The 8,151-nt window shown below is 47.1% G+C and overlaps 1 protein-coding gene across 1 annotated transcript in view; it reads left to right on the forward strand.

Annotated features, from left to right (window-relative positions):
* Nucleotides 1–8,151, forward strand: part of LOC107299297 (flotillin-2) — a gene marked incomplete at its 3' end in the record, with an annotated part of 38,261 nt that overhangs the window by 591 nt on the left and 29,519 nt on the right. The window lies entirely within an intron of this gene.

Genomic DNA, 8,151 nt, shown 5'->3' on the forward strand with positions numbered 1-8,151 from the left:
ATTTGGGGGGAGGGGAGAGGGAGGGGGAATTTTATCCCTCTTTGGGGAGGGGAGGGGGACCTTGCGCCCCATTTGGCGGGAGAGGGAGGGGGATCTTACCCCTCTTTGGGGATGGGAGGGGGACCATGGCCGCCCTTTGGGGGAGGAGAGAGGGAGGGGACCCTTTTGTCCCACTTTTGGGGTGGGGGGTCGCCCAGGGCCTTTCAAGCTCCCCTTTTCTCCTCCCCAAGTCTCCCCCCCCTCGCCACAGGGGGGCCCTCGAGAGTCTCAGCTGGTCATGTTGCAGAAGTGGGGGGCACTCCTTTGGGGGTGCATCCCTCTCGGGGTGCCCTTGGGGAAGGGTCGGGCAGGCAGAGACCCCCGCAGCTCTGCAGATCCCCCCCCACGCCGCTTCACACCTGCGGAGTCAAAGAAAGACCCTCGAGCAGGGGGGGGTCCCAAGGCGGAGGGGGCAGGAAGACTCTGCATAGGGGGTGAAATACCCCCCCACCCACCCATAGGCGACCTCGGACCCCATCAGAGCCCATCTGGCCACTCGAGAGAGCAAGATGGGTAGGCTGCCAGTGCAATAAATCAAAAAGGCGAGGGTGCTCCTGACCATGCGCAGAGGGCTCTCCTTGCCAGGTGGGGGGGTCGGTCTTTGGAGGGAGTGAGATGGGCAGCCCCACAAAACAGACCCCAGGGACACACACACACACACACACACACACACACACATATATATATGCCCTTTGATGCATGTTTTTTTTTAATGTTTGGGCTATCTTTGTTATGTTTTTGTAAAAAAAAAAATTATTATTATTGAGTTGTTATTTTTACCTTAATTCTCTGCATAAAACAAAAAAAACCATTCAGAAAGGAAAAAAAGAAAGAAAACGGACTAGAGAAACCATCTTCCCCTCTGAAAAGCATCTTTGTGTGTTTGTGTGTGTGGAGTAAGATACGTGCTGCTGATAAGGAAGTGGGAATCCGCTGCTGGTGCCACACCCTGGGTTTTTTTTCCCTGCCTTCCCATAAGCAGAGCCGCTGGGCTTGGAAGTAATGTGATTTATCTTAATGAATGCATTCATCAAAGTTGCCTTTGATTTGATTTGATTTTTCCTCTCTCTCTTTTTGGAGACGTTGCTGAGCAGGAGGCACGGCGGTTGCTTCCGGTGAGGGCCCCGAATTGGTGCCCCCTTGGTGGTTTTTTGTATCTTGGGAAGGGACCTGTGAAGATGGTCTTGGGGTGACAGACAGTCCTCGACTTAACGACCGAGCCCAAAATTTCTGTCGCTAAGTAGAATGTTTTAATGTGGGTGAAAAGGTTCCTTCTCCGAGCTTGTGGGTATTCAACAACTATGGCATATTTTAATGTGTATTAAAAATGGGGGGGGGAGAACCACAAAGGTCCCCTTTGAGCTTTCCCAATACAGGAAGTCCTCGGCTTATAACCACAAATGGACCCCAAAATTTCTGTCGCTAGGTGAGGCATTTGTTGTGTGAGTTTTGCCCCTATTTTTACGATCTTTCTCGCTACCGCTAAGTGAATCACTGCAGTTGTTAAAGTTGGTGACACAGTTGTTAAGTGAATCCAGCTTCCCCCGTTAAGTTTGCAGGTCAGAAGGTTGCAAAAGGGGATCATGTCACACACACGCACACACACACACGGGACAGTGCAAGCGTCATAAATTCAAGCCAGTTGCCAAACGTCCGGATTTTGATAATGTGACCACAACGGTTGTGTGAAAATCGGTCGTAAGTCCCTTTTCTCCCTGCCGTTGTAACTTTGAATGGTCACTAAATGGACCGTTGTAAGTCGGGGATTCCCTCTATAAGAGCCAGGCCTGATGCCTCTGGGGGGGAAGGGAGGCTCCCACGCTGGGCCCGTCTCGGATAAACTCCCTCCGAAGTTCTTTCTCCTGGGCGGTGGGTCTCCCTGCCTGCGCGGGGTTGGACAGATGACCTTTGAGGTCCCTTCCAGCTCTGTGAGTTAAGCCACTGGTCCACTTAGCCCGAAGCCATGGCAACGAGGCAGGGGGTCTTTGGCAGCTCTGCAAGAGGTGTTGTTTTTTTTTAACATTTGGAGGTGCCTGGGTGAAAAAAAATACTACTCGGATCCTGGCATCTTAGATAATCAATTTTGGTCTGCTCTGAAATCTTCTGTTAATAATAATAATAATAATAAAGTTGGAAGGGATCTTGGAGGTCATCTAGTCCAACCCCCTGCTCAGGCAGGAAACCTGATACCATTTCAGACAAATGGCTGTTTCTTCTTAAAAACTTCCAGCGTTGGAACATTCACAGCTTCTGGAGGCAAGGAGTTCCACTGGTTAATTGTTCTCACTGTCAGGACGTTTCTCCTTAGTTCCAGGTTGCTTCTCTCCTTGGTGAGTTTCCATCCGTTGCTCCTTGTCCTGCCTTCGGGCGCTTTGGAGAATAGCTTGACTCCCTCTTCTTTGGGGCAGCCCCTGAGATACTGGAAGGCTGCTATCCTGTCCCCCCTCGTCCTTCTCATTAAACTAGACAGACCCAATTCCAGCAACCGTTCCTTGCATGTTTTAGCCTCCAGTCCTCTAATCATCTTTGTTGCTCTTCTCTGCACTCTTTATCTGCCAATTTGGGGGTGCCCAGGTCTGCAAGAGGGGTATTTTTTTTAACATTTTGAGATGGCTGGGTCAAAAAAATAACAGCAGTTCTTGACTTATGACAATTGCAACTAGAATTTGCATGGGTAAGCAAGGCAGTTAATTGTGCCTAATTTTATGACCATGGTTTTTGCCACGATTAAGTAAATCACACAGTCATTAAGTGAATCCAGCCCCCCCCCTTAACTTGGCTGAGAAGGTCGTAAATGGCAATTACATGACCCTGGAGTGCCGCAGCTCTTCCTGCACAAACCTACATGTTAATTATTGGCTACCGCAATTGAAAGGAACAATTAAATGCAACCCAGTGGAACATTTACACACAGTACAGCTGATGAATTCAACTTCCAATGCCGGCTCGTCTCACCTGTGGGCTGCTTGCATTGCAAATCTGGTTTTAATTCATTTAACACACCTGAGGGCAGGTTAACCAGTAACGGATGGAAGCTCATCAAAGAGAAATCCAGTTTAGAACTAAGGAGAAATTTCCTGACAGTGAGAACAATTAACCAGTGGAATAACCTGCCTCCAGAAGTTGTGAATGCTCCACCACTGGAGGTTTTTAAGAAGAGACTGGACAGCCGTTTGTCCAGAATGTATAGAGTGAGAGTATCCAACCTTGGCAACTTTAAGACCTGTGGAAATAATAATAATAATAACAACAACAACAACAACAACAACAAAATAACAACAAACAAAACAATAATAACAATAAAAATTAATAAGAGTTGGAAGGGACGTTGGAGGTCTTCTAGTCCAACCCCCTGTACAGGCAGGAAACCCTATACCATTTCGGACAAATGGCTGTCCAGTCTCTTCTTAAAAACTTTCAGTGTTGGAGCATTCACCGCTTCTGGAGGCAGGTGGTTCCACTGGTTAATTGTTCTCACTGTCAGGAAATTTCTCCTTTGTTCTAGGTTGCTTCTCTCCTTGATTATAATAATAATAAAGTCAGAAGGGACCTTGGAGGTCATCTAGTCCAACCCCCTGCTCAGGCAGGAAACCCTATACCATTTCGGACAAATGGCTGTCCAGTCTCTTCTTAAAAACTTTCAGTGTTGGAGCATTCACCGCTTCTGGAGGCAAGGAGTTCCACTGGTTAATTGTTTAGCAACCCCCTGCACATCTGTGATGCACTGACCGGCGTTAGAATTGGAAATATTCTTGTGGTCATACAAGGCTGCCCTTTTCGTGGCGACAGGTAGCCCTTGACTCACAAAAGGTTCATTTAATGACCATAGAAAGTTACAACGGCACTGAAAAAAAGTGACTGATGACCGTTTTTCACACTTACAACTATGGCGGCACCCCTGTGGCCACGTGATTAAAATTCAGACTCGTGTTGAATGATGGCTGCCGTGTCCCGGGGTCATGTGATCCCCTTCTGACAAGGGGGGGGGCAGATTCACTTAACAACCATGTTACTAACTGCAAAGCTCACTTAGCAAATGTCTCACTTAGCAACGTGTATTTTTTGCTCCATTGTGGTCATAAGTTGAGGACTACTTATACAAAGCTGCCCTTTTGAGGTTATTCTATGTCGAAAAACTTTCAGGGGTGGTGGTGAGGAGAAGGATGAGGATGGGAAGAAGAGGAGAAGAAGGAGAAGAAGAAGGAAGGAAAGAAGGAAGGAAGGAAGGAAGGAAGGAAGGAAGGAAGGAAGGAAGGAAGGAAGGAAGGAAGGAAGGAAGGAAAGAGTTGGAAGGGACCTGGGAGGTCTCCTAGTCCAAGCCCCTACTCAAGCAGGAGACCATTTCAGACAAACGGTTGTCCAATCTCTTCTTAGAAACTTCCAATGATGGGAGCACCCACAACTTTCTGGAAGCAAGGAGTTCCACTGGCTAATTGTTCTAACTGTCAGGAAGTTTCTCCTTCTAATCATTCAGCTGGAATCATAGTGTGGCTTCTTCACGGTTTAAATATTCTTCAAGGAAGTTCATGCAGCCAAATTTACTATTCGGATTTTCCCGGCATAGGTGTTGTGACATCAGACGACGCCCTCTGCCCAAACCTCTTCCTGTTTTCGCTTTTTATTTTATTGATCTCCTGAAAAGATTTGCATAGAGGTGCAGCTTCTGGGGTGTAGCCCTGGGAAGCCCTACGAATAATAATAGTAATAGTAGTAGTAGTATAGTAGTAGTAGTATAGTAGTAGTAGTAGTAGTAGTAGTAATAGTAATAGTAATAATAATAATAATAATAATAATAATAATAATGATAATGATAATGATAATAATAATAATAATAATAATAATAATAATAATAATAATAATAATAATAATAATAATAATAATAATAATAATAATAAAGTTGGAAGGGACCTTGGAGGTCATCAAGTCCAACCCCCTGCTCAAGCAGGAGAACTTACACCCGTGGTGGCGAACCTATGGCTTCTGCGCATGACAGTCTCCTTCCTGAGTTGTGGGTCCCTAGGCACCCACAACCTTTAATAATAATAATAATAATAATAATAATAATAAAATTGGAAGGGACCTTGGAGGTCATCTAGTCCAACCCCCTGCTCAGGCAGGAAGCCCTATACCATTTCAGACAAATGGCTGTCCAGTCTCTTCTTAAAAACTTCCAGTGTTGGAGCAATCACCGCTTCTGGAGGCAGGTTGTTCCACTGGTTAATTGTTCTAACTGTCAGGAAGTTTCTCCTTAGTTCTAGGTTGCTTCTCTCCTTGGTGAGTTTCCATCTGTTGCTTCTTGCCCTCCCTTCAGGCGCTTTGGAGAAGAGCTTGACTCCCTCTTCTTTGGGGCAGCCCTGAGATACTGGAAGGCTGCTATCCTGTCCCCCCTCGTCCTTCTCTTCGTTAAACTAGACGTACCCAATTCCAGCAGCCGTTCCTTATATGCTTTAGCCTCCAGTCCCCTGATTATACAGCGAGTCCCTCGGTTCATCCCCACCGCTCAGCCCGGAATATCTATTGCTAAGCAGGACGGTCGTTAAGCAGTTTTGCCCCATGTTACGACCGTTCTTGCCACCGTTGTTAAGCGAACCCCTGCCGTTAAGTTGGTTGGATGATTGTTAAGCAAATCCGGCTTCCCCATTGACATTGCTGGTCGCTAAGGAGGACGCAACAGGACACTGCCACCAGCATAAATATGAGTCAGTTGCCAAGCGTCTGGATTTTAATCAGGTGGCCACGGGGAGGCTGCAGTGGTGGGTAAAACGTTTAAGTCCCCTTTTTCAGAGCTGTTGTAACCTCGAACGGTCACTCAGTGAACTGTTGTAAGTGGAGGGCTACGGTAGCTGGAGTGTCCCAAGAGAGAGTAACCAAAGAGAAGCAACCTAGATCTAAGGAGAAACTTCCTTATAGTTAGAACAATTAACCAATGGAACTCCTTGCCTCCAGAAGCGGTGAATGCTCCAACGCTGGAGGTTTTTAAGAAGAGACTGGACAGCCATTTGTCTGAAATGGTATAGGGCTTCCTGCCTGAGCAGGGGGTTGGACTAGATGACCTCCAAGGTCCCTTCCAATTTTTTTTTATTATTATTATTACTACTACTACTACTACTACTATTATTATTATTATTATTATTATTATTATTATTATTATTATTATTATTATTATTATTATTATTATTATTGGTTGTGGGTGCCTAGGGACCCACAACTCAGGAAGGAGACTGTCATGCGCAGAAGCATGTGCGAGCATAATGAAAAGCAGGACCAGGGGGTGACATGATAGCAGTGTTCCAGTATCTCAGGGGCTGCCCCAAAGAAGAGGGAGTCAAGCTATTTTCCAAGGCGCCTGAAGGAAGGACAAGAAGCAACGGCTGGAAACTCATCAAGGAGAGAAGCAACCTGGAACTAAGGAGAAACTTCCTGAGGGCAATTAACCAGTGGAACTCCTTGCCTCCAGAAGTTGTGGGTGCTCCATCACTGGAGGCTTTTAAGAAGAGACTGGGCAGACACTTGTCTGAAATGGTGTAGGGCTTCCTGCCTGAGCAGGGGGCTGGACTAGAAGACCTCCAAGGTCCCTTCTAGCTCCTATTCCATTCCTATTGTCATCTTCCGTTCTCTTGCTGTTGAGTTTCTGTCTTTGCCAAAGGCTTCTCCTGCGGGCGGTTGGGAAGACCCCAGAGCTAGCAACACACATTCACACCCACCCACAAGTGCAGGTAGTCCTCGGCCTATGGCCACAAGGGAGCCCAACATTACTGTTGCTAAGTGAGACCTTTGATAAGCGAGATTTGCCCCATTTTGCTATTTCCTTGCCACAATTGTTCAGCGAATCCCTGCAAGTTGTCATTCACACAATTGTTAATGTCGTGTCACAGTGCTTGCCGGAAGGCTGCAAAAGGAGGTCACACGAGGCTAGGACACCACAGCTGTCATAAGTACAGGTAGTCCTGCAGTTCGTTTAGTGACCGTTCCAAGTTGCAACGGCACTGAAAAAAAGGATTTATGACTGCCTCTCACGCTTACAAAGTGTTACAGCATCATCAGAATTTGGATGCTTGGCAACTGACTCGTATCTATGACGGTCGCCGTGTCTCGGTGTCACGTTACCCCCTTTTGCGACCTCCTGACAAGCAAAGTCAATGCGGGAAGCTGGATTCACTTAACAACCGTGTGGCTAACTTAACAACTGCAGTGATTCAGCTGTGGCAAGGAAACTCGTAACGTGGGGGAAAAATTCACTTAACAAATGTCTCCCTTAGCAGCAGAAATTTTAGGCTCCGTTGTGGTCGTAAGACGAGGACCTCTCGTATATGCCCATTGCCGAGTGTCCTAATGTTGACCGTGGGGATGCTTGCGGCAGTCGTAAGTGTGAAGATCAGCCATAAGTCACTTTTTTTCAATGCCGTTGTAACTAAATCACTAAGTGGCCTGTCGTAAACCGGGCACTGCCTGTCTCCCATAATCCCCAGCAGGAACCCAGCCCACAGGGCCGGATCCAGGGGCATCAGCTAAGTCAGGGGTCTTCAAACTCGGCCCTTTGAAGGGGTAGGCCACCTTGGCTCTTTTATGACTGGTGGACTTCAACTCCCAGAATTCCTGAGCCAGCATGGCTCAGCTTGGAAACCTCTCCCTTTCCCCTCAGCATGGCTGGCTCAGGAATTCTGGGAGTTGAAGTCCATGAGTCATAAAAGGAGCCATAGTTCCCCCATGCTGGCTCAGGAATTCTGGGAGTTGAAGTCCACAAGTCATCAAAGGGCCAAGTTGGAAGACCCCATCCTGGCTGAGGAATTCTGGGAGTTGAAGTCCACAAGTAGGGGTCTTCCAACTTGGCCCTTTGATGACTTGTTGTCTTCAACTCCCAGAATTCCTCAGCTAGGCACGCTGGCTGAGGAATTCTGGGAGTTGAAGTCCACAAGCAGGGGTCTTCAAACTCCGCCCTTTGATGACTTGTGGACTTCAACTCCCAGGCTGAGGAATTCTGGGAGTTGAAGTCCAAAGGGCCGAGTTTGAAGACCCCTGAGCTAGGTGATGTTTTTTTTCACTCTGCATCTTGTTGCCAAGACCCGGGTTGTGTAACTAACGCTCTTTGCTATCGTTTCTGGAATGTGTGGA

This window comes from Protobothrops mucrosquamatus, unplaced genomic scaffold, assembly GCF_001527695.2.
Source record: "Protobothrops mucrosquamatus isolate PMUCROS unplaced genomic scaffold, P.Mucros_1.0 scaffold4774, whole genome shotgun sequence".
In the NCBI taxonomy this organism is placed as follows: Eukaryota; Metazoa; Chordata; class Lepidosauria; order Squamata; family Viperidae; genus Protobothrops; species Protobothrops mucrosquamatus.